The sequence below is a fragment of the Nyctereutes procyonoides genome, unplaced genomic scaffold, assembly GCF_905146905.1.
Source record: "Nyctereutes procyonoides isolate TBG_1078 unplaced genomic scaffold, NYPRO_anot_genome, whole genome shotgun sequence".
In the NCBI taxonomy this organism is placed as follows: domain Eukaryota; kingdom Metazoa; phylum Chordata; class Mammalia; order Carnivora; family Canidae; genus Nyctereutes; species Nyctereutes procyonoides.
Genome location: NW_026575142.1, coordinates 43,676,566 through 43,692,504, shown reverse-complemented (window position 1 = coordinate 43,692,504; position 15,939 = coordinate 43,676,566). Strand labels below are relative to the sequence as shown.

General features: G+C 39.0%; 1 protein-coding gene across 2 annotated transcripts in view; it reads right to left on the bottom strand.

The window, feature by feature from the left end:
• Positions 1–12,521, bottom strand: part of PIK3CA (phosphatidylinositol-4,5-bisphosphate 3-kinase catalytic subunit alpha) — a 79,396-nt gene extending 66,875 nt beyond the window's left edge. The window contains exon 1 of one of the 2 annotated variants that reach the window (XM_055308125.1): positions 12,106–12,521. The gene's annotated coding sequence lies outside the window, so the exon portion shown is untranslated. Of the gene's footprint in view, positions 1–11,160; positions 11,230–12,105 lie in introns of those variants that run through there. The other variant, XM_055308127.1, reaches the window with a different exon arrangement.
• Positions 12,522–15,939: the final 3,418 nt, after the last annotated feature.

Genomic DNA, 15,939 nt, shown 5'->3' with positions numbered 1-15,939 from the left:
ATGTCCCATTTCACTGAGCCAATTCTTTCTTCTCTCCCAGTGTGAGAGAGATCATGTCTTCTTGGCCCAGTAGTCTACCTTCTGGCTAGCTAGAAAGACTGGCACAGGGAAACTCTAAGGGGAAGTTCTACCTCCCTGCACAGATTAGATAGGATATTTAAAAAGTGGGTGTTTGTACAAAGGGAATGAATATTACATAGGGAGGTAAGAGTAATATGTAGATCTGTAACCTTATTTAAATGTCCTATCCTAGTTTTTTCATTTCTCTAGTTGGAAGAGTTAGCGAATCTAATTCAAGTTTTCATAAAATAAATTCTGCATAGTATGGTTGAGTTCCCTTTAGCAAATCCATCCATATACATATAAAAGAAGAGATGGGACAAAGGAAAGAAACATAAGTAATGCTAAGTCCAGTAATTATATCAGGACCAGATGTTGTGAGATAGCTGTAATTTCCAATATTCTATTTCCATACTGTTCTAAAATGACTTAAAACTAATTCATCTGGGGTATGAAGGAAATTTTTGAAAGGCTTCAAATCTGAGCTGCAAAAATATGACCACTGCATGTATATTTATATTTTAAAAATAAGTAGTTAAGTATTAAACATTTTTTCCCCTGTGATGCAATAAACTTTGTGCTTAGCAATGTGCGAGACCCTGGGTATATAGTGGCAAACAACACACGGTCTGTGGGTGTGTACACATTTTCCTTGAAAAATCTCTTAGATCATCCATAAACAACACAATGTACACATTTTTCGTATAACGCCTTGTATAGAAACATTTTGCATAAAGATATACTTACAGCAATCTAGAACACACAATAAAATTTTATGTGCAATACATAAAATATATATTTAAAAGGGTGTGGGCTTATGCATGTACATGTATGTTTCAGAGAGGATGCACATGTAGAGACGGTGGTTTCTTGTGGCCATATCTGCAGGCCACTTTGGAAATCAACACAATTGCTCAGCTAGTCTGAAACACCAGTTCTCTTCCAGCACTGGAAAAGATTGTTGTTTCTTTGGTTAAGCACTACAGGTTTGGCATTAGAAGCTATGCTTTATGAACATTACATATGATTGACTAACAGAATCACACTCAACACTGTGAGTTGTTCATGCTTACACAATGAGATCAATTGAGGTGATAGAGATTCACATCTTTAATCTCATGTCTATTTTGAAACAAAAGCTCAGTAGTGGGATGTGACCGCAATATTTAAATGATTACTTCTGTCATGATTTTACTTTTGGCTGGGTATATATAGTTGAATTCACGTAAATTGTGATGAGACTCCACTGTACTGATTAGACGTGGAACTTTAGTTTCCTAATGTGTGAACTGCTACTGTGAGGACTAAGGGAGATAACATTTACAAAGTCCATAATATTCCTCTTTCCCAGATTCATGATATTAAAGTTTGGGTTTGAGGTAACTCAAAGTATACATACTTATGTGTACATTTAGAAAAATCAAGGAAATTTTCTCACACAGGTTGTTAGCTATAACTCTCCATGATGCCATTTTAAAATAAGTAGTTAATTCTTAAATTCAATGCCTAAGTTAATTGCAACCAGATACTAAGGCAATAAACTCTTGGTCAGTACTAGAACAGTCTATTGTCATGTTTTCTTTAGTTTTTGTTTTTTTTTCACTGCACATACCACCCCCTAAAAGAAATGAAATTCTATATAGTTTCACATGGATAAAAAAAATGTTTAGAAGTATGCTCAATTCTTTAAAAGTAATAATGAAAATTTTGCATAACTGTCCTAAAATTATAGATCCTTTCTAAAGAAATATCCATATAAATTAATAATGATATATTATAGTTTTAAAAAGTATATAGATTTTATTGTTACTATCAATTGGTATATGAGAGATACAGGTGATAGGATCACCAACTTGAGAAGAATAAGTTATGGTGTGTGACCATCAAGAACAGGCTAAATGGCTAAAAAGTAGGAGGTGAGAAAAGATAAACATAAATATTTACCAAACACTTAAATATGAACTAACAGTCTCATTTATGTAAGGTGCCAACAAGATGATACCACAAACATTTGTATCAATGATGCTGTGTAGGTAAGTTAGTAATTAAAGGCTCAGTGGTTGGGCATCTGCCTTTGGCTCAGGGTGTCATCCTAGAGACCAGGGATCGAGTTCCACATTGGGCTCCCTGCATGGAGCCTGCTTCTCCCTCTGCCTATGTCTCTGCCTCTCTCTGTCTCTCATGAATAAATAAATAAAATCTTAAAAAAAAAAAGCAAAGAATTAGAGACAACTCATTGAAAAATCAGAATGCATGGTTGCTTTCCTTATTTTCACATAAATGACTTGTAAGTTTTACACAACGTCCAATGAGTGTAAACTGGGCAACAAAATGATATACAAAAGAGTAAATATGGTATTTAATAAAGGCTTCATAACAAGTATAATGTGTGAGATATAAGCAGCTTTAAAACATGACATGTGAATTCTATAAAAGCCATGTAATACAGGGATTATGCAACAATATGACACAACTATAGTCTTTAGCACATGGAGGACAGGGAAAAGAAATGCCTAGTAGCTCGAAACAAGTATTGCTTCAATGGCCGAGTGATATTAAGATATCTGCCAGGGATTTTGAGATTCCAAGAATTGACAGGGAAAAATCGATCCAAGGAAGATCAGATTAGACATGAAAAATGTACATCCATTTACCTAGTATCTTCCATTCATCAATCTCTCATTTCTATCAAGCTAAATCTCCATATGCTAACTTCTCTTAGGAATAGGTATGAAACAGAATTCAGGTTCCTAGAGCTAGAAAGAAATTTTAAAAGTTATAACAGAACAAAAAGCAAGCAGTAATCAAGAAACTTGTTAGAAGGCAATCTTACTGTTCACTCTCCAGAGACTGGATCCATTAGTAAATCCTCAGAATGGACAAAATTCAATTCACTACATAATGTTAAAGCCCCCAAATAAATTGATGAATATGACGCAGTTTGTGCTCTCAAGGAGCCTAATTTTTTTTTTTTTAAGATTTCATTTACTTATTCATGAAAGACACAGAGAGAGAGGCAGAAACATAGGCAGAAGGAGAAGCAGGCTCCCTGTGGGGAGCCTGATGCAAACTGGATCCTGGGACTCTGGGATCACGCCCTGAGTCGAAGATAGATACTCAACCACTGAGCCACCCAGGTGTCCTGGAGTTGAGTGCTTACTACATGCTAGGCACTGTTCTAAATGCTTTAATGTATTAATCATTTAATCCTCATTACAATATTATGATGTAGGTACTGTTATCATCCTTCTTTTACAAACAAGGAAATGTCTATTAACCCGGAGAGTGTTTAACCCAGACAGGTTAAATAACTTGCCCTAAGCTACAAAACTACTAATCTCAATAGTCTGGCTCCAGAGCACATGCTCTTAGCCATTATGACGTATATTTTGGAGAAAGAAAATTAAAGAAGCCTAAGTACACTGACTGTATTTTTCAACAAGCTAAGCACACTTCTTGGCTTATTTTAAGACTGTACTAACTTCAAATATTCTGTCCTATTGTCAAGTAACTTACCTTCATTTTAGTAGCTAAAAAAAAATATTTGTAGGAGAAATATACTAATTTATATGCATGATATTTATACTCAACAAAAAAGACCATAGCATGATATATTTAGCAATGCTCTTTAGTAGTTGTACATTAGTAGATACATTTAGCTATACACTAGTAGTGCCATGAATATAACATGGCTATAAAAAAGGTTGCTTTTTATTGTACAGAATTAGTCAAAATTATTCAAAGTGATTTTGAAGAAATCTGGAGCCCCATAATATCACTAAGAGAATTGAAAGTTGGCCATTTCTAGTGAAGAGAAAACAATCAGTCTCCACACTATAAAATTACTAATATTCCAAAGTACTTTGAGTACTTATTATTATAAAGACAAGTACAGAAGCTGCTTTGAAAAAGTCATGTTCAACCTTTACAACTCCCATATAGAGAAAAAGAATAAGAATATCTCTTTCATAAATACATTAAGATGCTGCCTATGGGAGTCTCAAATGCAAATAATAATAGCCATTAGATTTTAAGGAAATAATTCAAATGGACAACTTCAAAATGATATTACTATTAATATTTATAAATTTAAAAAGTGAAGTATAAAACACAGTTTTTCCTTTCCCTACTATCAAGTATGGTTTGATTTCAGATTGGACACTAGTAGTCCTAATTTCAAACTCCCCCCCCACAATTTTTCCCATTAGTGATGCTTTATACTTGATGATGTACTCTATAAATTCATATTCATACCAATGCTTTCTAATCAAGAACGATGATTTTTGTTATCTTTCCTTATATCTGCGCAAAAAGGACGTATCTGGAACAAAAAGAGGCTTACTGTGTCTCTGGAATTATATTCCTAAAATTAGAACACAGTTTCTGAAAACCATCTCATGGGGTGGGTCACCAAAGGAAACTGTGGAACATACTTTCCTAGAAGTCTTTAACAAGTAAGGATGGTGACCAGTGGCTATTAAGGGTGCTGTGACAGGTTTGCTGTCCTTCATAACCCTGGCAACTGGTATGCAATGGATGACCTACTCTCCATGCCTGTCATTCAACTGCCTGAGTGCCAGTAACTAAAATGGCCATGCCTGAAGTTAGTTTGATTTCCAAAGTCACTGATGGTCAGAAAGAAAAGAATCTTTTCCAGCCCATTCTTTTCTGATGCCAGTTTGTCTATGCCACAGATTTTCATACAAGGGCCTTCAAATATGTGCACATTTATAAACAAGCAGATAAGATTTTAGCTTCTGAAAACAAAACAAACTGGCATAGACTGTCTTCCCTTTTTAGGGAGTGGCTTACTTTTTCTTGAAATCAGAAATAGACTTGAAAATACTAGGAATCTCACAGAATTTTGGAATTGTAAAGAACATTAGTAATTGTGTAGGAAAAAAAAAGAAATTGTGTAGGTAAAAGGAACAAGCGGCAAAAGATTAAGATTTAAAACTAAACAGTTGGTTAATAGTTCAACGTAGAACCCAGATTTTAGGGCAGCCTGGGTGGCTCAGTGGTTTAGCGCCGCTTCAGCCAAGGGCGTGATCCTGGAAACCCAGGATGAAGTCCCATGTCAGGCTCCCTGCATGGGGCCTGTGCTTCTCCCTCTGCCTGTGTCTCTACCTCTCTTTCTCTCTGTGTGTCTCTCATGAGTAAATAAATAAAATCTTAAAAAAAAAAAAAAAAAGAACCCAGGTTTTAGATTCCTAATTCAGTGTTCTTTTCACCATAGCACACAGTCTCTCCTTAACCTCCTCTCTTAAAAATATCCCCCAAAGCAAGAGAAATATGCAACTTGTTAACAACTTACAGAAAAGTGTTTCTGCTATACTTCAAGTTTATATTCAATAAATGATCAACTAAGACTGGCACAGAGCAACTTACCTACTTTTCAGATAGTTTAAAGTATATAGCTACAAACTGATAAAAGATAAGAAAAATATTTTGATTCTTAATTATGATTTTGCTGCAAAAATATCAATGCTTATTGGCCACTTACTTTTAGGCACTATGCTAAGTGCTGAAGATAACAAGAATGAACATGATTTCTTCCTGTTAAAAAAAAATTTATGCTTAAAATTATCTTCATAATATTGTTTTAACTTTCTATAGTACTTTGTAAGATGCGTATCTCCACTCTGTCTTACTAAGGCTTGAGTAGGTATTGAGGTTGGCAAGAGAATTATGATCAGAATAGATGTTCTATTCTGTGGCAGCTTTTTTTCAAATCACAACATTGACTTTTTTGGCTTCCACTATACAAATATTTAAAATCTGAAGTATACCAGATAGGTATGATCTGTAAAGATTCTTACTATTTTTTAATCTCACCTTTATTTTAAATCCTAATGCTGGTTTTGATACAAAGACTCCATAACAATTGCAATTATATGCCAAATGTCACTAAAACTTAATTTCTACTACATGACAACAATTTTGATAAATTATCAACGTAACTACTAAGTAATACAGAAGAAATGAGTACTTAGTTATTGAGCTAAATATGAAATTCTTATATTAGATATAAACTTAGAATAATGATTAGTATGTATATTCTTCCTTAATAATTTTATATAATTTGAGATCACTTAAATTATCTCATTATATGATTTACTTAGCAAGCAACATAATACAATTCCTATCAATCCAGGAAAAGAGGCAAAAATTTGATATAATCTTCATCTTCTTCCCCATACACAAATACAAAGTAACATTTTGGGACTGGAATTTAGTCCCTTAGCCCTCTAGATCAGAGCTCTATAATCCACACTTAAAAACAGCTTCAACTTAATATTAAACTTGAAAAAGCTCTAAGTTACCACATTTATTACAAACTTGTAAATTCTTTATTGGAAGATTTTAACTTTAAACTCCCCAAACTATGTATTTGGGAAGAGGAAGAAAGAACACTTAAAAGTTCCTTAACCAAGATCAATCAGTTCACAGAATAAAGGATTAAATGTGAATAAGACACATATAGCTATAAAACACTATTGATATATTTAAAATTTAATAACCTTTTTCAGTGATGGAAATCACAAGACTTCAAGTTGAATTCTCAGATTTTACTATGTGTTGCTTCACATTTCTTTTTTATGCCCTAATATTTCAGTTTCTCCTCCCCACAGTTTTTAAGTTTTATTATAGTATTTTTTTTTCCAAAATGACTGGTAGTAAAATTCACTTTAAATACAAACTTAAGGGAAAACTCAGGCACACCAATTTGGTTTATATAAAAATAAGATTGGTATCAAGGAACTCTAGCCAAGAGGTACTATTTACACTACACGTAAGGTTACTCTCTACTACCAAATAAAGGCTAACTATATATTTAAACACATGGCTCCCAAATAAAGAAAAATATCAATAATTTCAGTCTGTTGATATCTGAAATTGCTAATCTGACATCAAGAACAATCTTACCTTTTGACTATTTTTTTTATTTTTATTTATTTATTTATGATAGTCACAGAGAGAGAGAGAGAGGCAGAGACACAGGCAGAGGGAGAAGCAGGCTCCATGCACCGGGAGCCCGACGTGGGATTCGATCCCGGGTCTCCGGGATCGCGCCCTGGGCCAAAGGCAGGCGCTAAACCCCTGCGCCACCCAGGGATCCCAATCTTACCTTTTGAATTTGGTCCTCACCGGGGGTATATTTTCTGTATCTCCCAGAAATTACTAAATCATGATCCCTGAATTTTAAGCTTTGGTGAACTGAGGTTTTATCAAAATTTTGAGTTTTCTTTTATAAGTCACCTATAGTTTTAATTTGTCCTCTTCTTTTGGAATGGTCAAGTCTGATATCACTTGTCTTTGGAGATGCTGTAAGGTCACCAGATTCTTTCCTCCTTCATATTATGTATTATAGGTATATCGATATCGTGTCATGGTTGAAACTCCTAGGCACAATTACTTCCCAAACAGGCTAACACCTGGATGTTTGACAGTGCAATGGGATTCTAAGAAAATGAAACTAAAAGTCACAGTGATTTTGGTCCCTAGTCACATCTGTAGTGCTAACAGTTAGCAAAGTGGAAAATAGGATTATATAAACTATGTCTTTTTGTTATCTAAGTCCACTCATGAGATCTAACACCTCCTAGGGGGGAAAGGAAATGAACATTTATTAAGTGCCTGATACAGGGACAAAAAAACTCTCTTAGATCTAGATTTCATTCAAAATTTCAACAAGAGTCTATTGAATAGTAATTACTCCCATTATGCAGATTAGGAAATCAATCCAAAGTAATCCTGTCAGTAACTGCAAGAGACAAGTACTCAACCAAGGAGCTTCAGATTCCAAAGCTGTATTGTTATTACTCATAAGATTTAAGGCTACATGGGTACCATGCAGAACACCTGGTACAATCTCTCTGTGTTACAGATGAGGAAACAGAGGCCCAGAAAAGACTGAGACTTGCCCAAGGATGCAATGTTTGTGGTGAAACTGATATTTGAATTCAAGTCTCCTGATTTCCAGTGCAGTTCTGTGCATAATAATCCTTATTTTTGCTTGTGTGTGTGTCTTTGGGGTTGAGTCATGCTTGGTATAATTTATAATGTCTTGACTGTCTCCAAATGAAATTATATGTGTGGCAACTTCAGGGATATACATTTTTTAGTGACCAAAGATATTAAATGTATTTGGCAGAAATAAAAACTTGATTGGTGTTTGTAAATTATTACATGTTGCAAAGAAATCTTTTGCCAATATACTTATTTATTCAGTTAATAAGGCCTATTATGTACTGGCTACCGTCCCTGCCAATAAGAAGAATACAACTATATATAAAATAGAAAGATTCCCTATCCTCATGGAATTTATATCCTGGTGGAGGATACAGACAAATAGGCAATTATAATGCAGTGAGTCAATGCTATGACAGTGGGAATACAAGATGCTATGGGAACAGGAAGTAGTGATACCTACCCAGACTAGACTTTTTGAAAGAGGTGATGTGAAAGACAAGTAGGAGTCAGTGAGTTAAGGAAGAGGTATAGAGAGTGCAAATATTTCAGGAAGAGCATTTGCACAAGAGATCAGGGAAAGGCCAAAGAAGCTGTGGGAGGAGAAATGAACCTAGAGAGACAAGCAAGGACCAAACCATGCATGTCTTTGAAAGAAAGGGCTTTATAATCTTGTCTATTACTATTACCTGAGGAACTTTAAAACAAATGAAGAAATCACAGATGTCTGGGCCCCATCTCAGACCAATTAAATCACAATCTCTGGTCCTGGTACTACTACTTCTTCTTCTTTTTTTTTTTTTTTTTAAGATTTTTATGTATTTATTCATGGGAGACACACAAAAAGAAGCAGAGACATAGGCAGAGGGAGAAGCAGGCTCCCTGTGGGGAACCCGAGGCGAGACTCAATTCCAGGACCCCGGGATCATGACCTGAGCCAAAGGCAGACGCTCAACCACTGAACCACCCATGTGTCCTGGTCCTGGTACTTTTAAAAAGATAACTAGATGATTCTAATATGTAGCCTGTATTGAAAACTACTGTTCAAGCTATATAGGGAATTAAAAACATATACTTATTATTGGAAATAAAGGAAAAGGTGATCTTAAGTAATTAACTTCTCTGGGCCTTAGTTTCTTTATCTATTAAAAAGCAGGATGAAGCAGGTTAGAGGTAGCTTGATATACTGAAAGGAATCAGAAAACACTGGTTTTGTCAATGAGTCTGTCACCTGATGCCTGTATGACCTCAGATTAAAATGTCATTTCTCGGAGATAGTAATACTGCCTGGCTACAGGATTGCTGTAATTCAAGACCGCACTTAAGAAAACAGCTTGATAACTGTGCTAATGAATACAAACCACAATATTCCACGATTTATGCAGCTAAAACTGCACAATTTTAAAGATCATACATATTTTTATCAAAGATGAAATCTTTATGATGCTTAAGGAACACATTTTACTTAAAGAATCACACCTACCCTAGAATTCAAGATATTAAAATAATAAAATAGAGAACTGATCCTTTTAATGCTACTCCAGTTGCTAAAGAGATCAACTGGGATTAAGTTAGCTCTTTTCAAATAAACAGATCAACAGAGCAAATGCCCTTTAATGGTAACAACAAATGTTAAAACTCTGTTCAGTAAAGGGCTCCAAACAAGAAAGCTACACACAAAGTAAACTGTTTTAGGAAAAACATTATTATGATCTACCTTCTTATACAAGTATTTCATTTATAAATGTAGGTGGTTGGTTTTTGTTGTTGTTATTTTTTAGGGAATACTTATTTGAGATGGAGAGGATCTTATCCTGAGAGGAAGGAAGCTCTGCCTCCAGAAGGACTGTTCCATACACAGAGCCAGGCAGAGTCACTGTTCTTTTAGTCTCCCTTTTACATATGTCCAGCCCCATGAGAATACACACACTGATGCAGTAATCTTTCAGTTCAAGTACAGTGCTGTACGGAGCGACATCTCTTTCATACTAAATCCAATTTACTTAAAATTTAAAAACTTTAATTATATAAAAACACTGTTCTGCATTTACATGTGGCTCATTTTTAATTCTCCAACTAAAACTGACAGAAATGCCTTCAAACTTCATACTCACAGTCAACAGAATATTAATATTCATTTACTTTCTATTTTGTCCATGGAGGTATTACTATTATGATGTGCTATCATTTCTTTCAATTACTTATTTTGCAAAGAAAAGCACTCTATCTTACAGAGATGGAAAATGCACAAGAAACTTTTGAAAAAAGTTATGGATGAAATTTTATTTAATTTCATCCCAAAACACCACATGAGAAAACTTAAAAAACAAAACAAGCACGCACGCACACAAAAGCACTCTATCTTACAGAGATGGAAAATGCACAAGAAACTTTTGAAAAAAGTTATGGATGACATTTTATTTAATTTCATCCCAAAACACCACATGAGAAAACTTAAAAAACAAAACAAGCACACACACACACACACACACACACACACACACACACACTGGGCCCTCTTCAGATAATTTTGGTTGATGACACTGCAGAACAGTTAATCTGATAATCAAAATTTTCCATAATATGTGAAGTTTAGCTAAAAATCTATGCTGTCAACCAGAATGCAACATTCTAGTTTAAAAAAAATCTTAAAACTTGAATACACATAGTAACAAACTCTTACACTGCAGTTGCTTTGAGGGCCTCTTAATAGAGACATAGGGTATTCTGATTTATCCAAACTAAACTAGCAACATGGTATCTTAAGTATTTTTCAGGTCTCTTCTCAACCCCATCACACAAGCCTGTATAAAAGCAAATTTGTAAGCAAATACCCTTGAGAATGTATTTTCTAAGGAGGAAAACATGCGACCAATGCTGTCTGCAGTGGTTCAAATGTGGCCACTGAAATCACCCGACTTGGCTTACTCGTCTATCTACCCAAGTTTTCGAGGGGTTGTCCCAGACCTCACAAACTGGATTCAAAATATCATCTCGCAAACCCATGTCCCACGCGTGCACAACGGCACTGGAATGAGGAAGCTTTTCTAAAACGAAATCACAACTGTAACCCATTAAAGACTACACGGGCTGTCTTCTACAAAGCCCCCCCTTGTTGCGCTCCCTTACCGCTTCATGGAACTACGTAAACAGTCCCCCGGTTATTGACATCTAAGAAAACAGCTTTCGATTCCCGAGCCTGGGAACTAGCCACCATCACCGCTCTTCCTTCAGCATCCTAAAATAAACCCCCTCACGCCGCGGTCAAAACACAGGCGGAACGGCTGGTGTTTACACAGTCCGATCCTGGGCGTACCCTACCTTTCTGAACCACTTAGGAGCGAGGAAAAGGGCATCGCATAATAGACTTAGTAAAGACACAAATCACCAGACAACGTCTCAGGTCTATGAATGAAAGATCCAATACGTCCGATTGTCTCGGTTAAAAGCAAAAAAAAAAAAAAAAAAAAACAAAAAACACAAGCTCGAGAGGAAGGGTGGGAGGAGAACCGCGGGGTGGGGGGAGCGGTTTTCCTTCCCTGCCCCAGCCGGGCGATTTAAACTCAGCGTGAGGCAAAGGCAGGGTAGGGTCGCCCGGCTGGCGGGGCCGAGTCCCGGGGCATGACAGCCCCTCCGGAGCAGCTCGCGGCTCCACCGGGGTCCCTCGTGCCGCGCCGCCCGCGGCAGCCCGGCTCCCCGCGGGCCCGGGGGGCGTGCAAGGGCGCGGGGGGCCGAGATACCGCGACCGGGGCGGCGGCCCTGGGTGTACTTCCTCGGATTCCAGACCGCCCCATCCCCAAAAAAATGAGAAAAGGAAGGAAACCCGAAGCGTGGCGGCGGCCAGGGGGGAAAGGAGAGTAAGCGGCGAGCCCTCGCCTCTGCATCTGGGTGAGGCCAGCGGCAGGCGGGGGAGAGGGAGCGGCGATCGCAGGCGAACTCCGCGGCGGGCCGACGCCGGGAGACGACCCGAGGGTGGCCCCCGCCCAACACGCCGGGCGCGCCGGGGAGGCCCCCACACCCACCCGGTCTGCATCCCCGCCGCGCCCGCTCCCGGCCGCTCGGCGCTTTACTCACGCTCGGGGCTGCTCCAGGCTCCGCGGCTCTAACCACATCGGGTCCCAGCCCCGCGGCGGCGGCGGCGGCGGCGGCGGCGGCGGCGGCGGCGGCGCCGAGGGAGAGGAGAGCGGGCGGCGCGGCCCCCGCCTCCCGGCCCCTCTCCCCCGCCGCTCCGGAGCTGCCCGGCCGGGCCCGAGCCCTGCCTCGCCGGCGGCCCCAGCCCCGGCGGCCGCCGCAGCAGCAGCCCAAGACCTCAGCGGCCGCAGCGGCGGCACCGGAACTGCCGCTTTCTCCTTCTAGCTCCCTCTCCTCTCTAGCCCCCGCCACACGCCCCCGCCCCCGTCTCCTTTCTCTGTCACCCTGTTTTTTTTTTCCTTTTGTTTCCAGAATAAACTTTATTGGTCTCTTTTTCCGCTCACATCGTGTAAACAAACAACGAACTCTTCCCCACCCCCTCGACTCCCCCCCTCCTCCGGCAGAGGAGGGTCAGAGCTGAGGAGGGGCCGAGCCTACAATACCCCGGAAGCAGATGCGCAGAGGACAGGAAGTGAAATTGCCGAGAGCGGGAGGGGCAAGTGGGCACTCGGGTAACAGTGCGCCGGTGCGCCTGCGCCTCGCTTTTCCGCCCGAAGTCCGGGCGGTGGAGGATCGCGTGTGTTTGTGCTCCTGCTTTTGCAGCAGTGAGAATGTTGTGTCATCCTAGGACTGCCTGCGTGTTTATGTGTCTGCTTCGGCGGGCACTAAGCAGGCTAGGGTAGACATAGGGGCGTATTGGGATCGAGTGAGTTCCTTTGCTTTTACGCTCGTAGAGGAAATCTCATTTCCTGGAGGCGAGAGAAGGGGGCCCCGTGGCTAGCCCCAAGTGGCTACTAAGAAGGCGTTTTAGGAAGCGTTGCTACGCGTCCTTCTGCCAACGTAAAGTTAAGTTATAGCCAGATCGGAAGAGGAATACACTGCCAGTGCCCTCCGCAATCCTTCCACTCACTCCGGGGGGACCTTCTGCAATGCTCTTTTAATTCAGAGTGAATCAGCTTGTAGGATCCAATTCCGACTGGAGCAGAAGAGCTCTTTTCGCGCAGTGCCCACGGAGACTTCAGGAAAGCCATCTTATCCATCGACTTAGAGTCCAGCCTTGCTGCTGCGAGCCAGAGAAGCCCGCTTCCCACCCCTTTCTTTGAGAGTGGTGGAATCTGTTGCCTTCTGAGGTCGCTGCTTGTAAGGGTCCCGAGTTCCCCTGTTTCTCCCCCTGGTGGTCTTTCATTGTATTGAATGAATACCGTGTACCGCGCGGGAGCGTGATTCAAGTCTGCAACGCAAGTCCTCAAACATCCGCTCTCTTGAATTTTTAGGTAGAAGACTTGGGAGTGACCCACCCTAGAAGGCTGCAGTCTTATTTGTCATCCAAGACCAAAAACCCGACCAATAACCAATTTTGTTTTTTGCTTGAATACCACGGGGCCGTACGCAATTGTAAATGAGATTCCTTCCTTTATGTTGTCATAGTTTCGTTTGACCATATTTCTTGTTTTCTTTCTTAAGCTATGGTTTTCATCTCACATTCCAGGGGTCTATGTTTCTAAATATTTTTCTTGAACCAGGTTTTGTTTTGTGCCCCCCCCCCCCACAGCAGTTTCAAAAAACTTATGTAACTTAACTTACTCCACAGCAGGGGACTTGGGGGGGTGGGGCGCGGGGGGGTGAAAGGGAGCAAATAACATTGAATCACGAGTCAAAGTAAACCCTAAGGCAGCATTTCCAAAACGATGTTTCCAGGCACAGAGTTTTGTGAAGTATCAGTAGGTCGTCTTTGCTAGGTGTATTTTTCCTTCTAAAATTTATTTTTAAATAAGAAAAAGCTAATTACGTTATATATTTTTTGTTACGTGATGATAGACATTTAAGAAAACATGTATCGTAGCAGAAAATGCCATACCTGGTAATTGAATACATGATTATTCACTGTGCAGGAGTAGCATTTATTGCCCAATTTTCAGTTGGTGCATTTGGTTTATTTGGTGAGCATTTGTCGTGTGTTTTATCATGCTTTTTTCAAAGGTGTTTTATTATTCAGTGTATACAGTATGTTAGACATCTATATGACAAAACTTCTCAAGTGTCCTGTGGCTGTAGGAAGAATATTTAATTTTTAAAAAGATTTTATTTACTTATTCATAAGAGACACAAAGAGAGGCAGAGACACAGGCAGAGGGAGAAGCAGGCTCCCTGCAGGGAGCCTGAGGTGGGACTATATCCCAGGCCCCGGGGATCAAGACCTGAGCCAAAAGCAGATGCTCAACCCCTGAGGCACCCACATGCCCCTGTAGGAAGAATATATAAATTTTTAAGATTTTTATTCATATATTCGTGAGAGAGAGAGTCAGGGAGACACAGGCAGACACAGGGAGACACACAGGCTCCCATGGGGAGCCCGATGCGGGACTCATCTGGGACTGGATCCAGGACTCTGGGATCACACCCTGAGCCAAAGGCAGACTCTGAACCGCTGAGCCACCCGGGCGTCCCATGTAGGAAGAATTTTAAAGGAAAAGTTGAAATAGCAGTTCTCAGACTGTCAGTGAGACAAAAAAATGTAATACTTAAGAATTTAAGAATTGCATTCTAAGTTTTTCAAAGTTAGAAGGTGAACCGTCTGAGATGAAACTATTATTCTATTCTAACACATTGAAAATGATAACAGCTATTTGCCTTTTGGATTTCTTTCTACCGAAAATAAAGATAACTGATACTCAGATGTGCACTGTGCACCAAAACATTCTCTTAACAGCACGTAAGTCATTGCTGAGCTTTGAAGTCGTTGAAAACAAAAATCAGTTTAGTTATGTAGCGGTGTACTCTGGAGGTATAAAATTGTCAAGTTCAACAGTGAAAACACACCAAGGGATAACAAGTGGTACTGTATAGCACTTTTTGATTCAGTTATAGTCAGAAAACATAAAATTTCAGTTCTTTTCTATTTGTCAAGTTTATTTTGCCCCAGAATATCTTACGGAATATGCCACTTGCACTTATAAAACATCATTTTATGTTCATTGTTGGGTGGAATGTTCTATAAATGTCAATTATATCAGATTGGTTTATAATGCTGTTAGGTCTTCTATATCCTTACTGGTTTTCTCTACAAGTTCTATCAATTTCTGGGAGAGGAACATTGATGTCTCCAGCCATAATTGTGGATTTGTCTATTTCTCCTTTCACTTCTATGTATTTCTGCATAAATTGTATATTTTGAAGCTTTGCTATTAGGTGCACACACAGAATTAATGTGTTTTTGATGGATTGATTCTTTTTAACATTATGTACTATATCTCTATGTCACTCATAATAATAGCCTTGTTATGAAGTCTATTTTTTCTGATATTAATATAGTCATTCCAGCTTTCCTTTGATTAGTGTTCCTATGATATATGTTTGTCTCTCTTTTTTTCATCTATGTTGCTATATTTAAAATGGGTTACTTGTAGACAACACATAATTGGGGAATTTTTTTCCTTCTTAAAATTTATTCCAATCTGACAATCTCCTTTTGCAATTTCTATGTTTAGATGATTTACATTTAATGTAATTGTTGATATAGTTACATTTTGGCCTACCATTTTATTATTTGTTTTCTGTCTCATGACAAATTCTCTTAGCTTCCCTTCATTGAGGATATTTTTATTTTGTTTTTGTTCCTAAGGGATATGTTAGCTGGTTATAGAAATTTGGGCTAACAGAGTTATGATTTTAGAGATGCTTTTCTACTCACTTTAGGCTCCACCTGTAGTCATTAAAATAATTTTCCCCGTATTTAATTTTTCATTTTCTCTAGATTATTTCCATATTTAACATTTT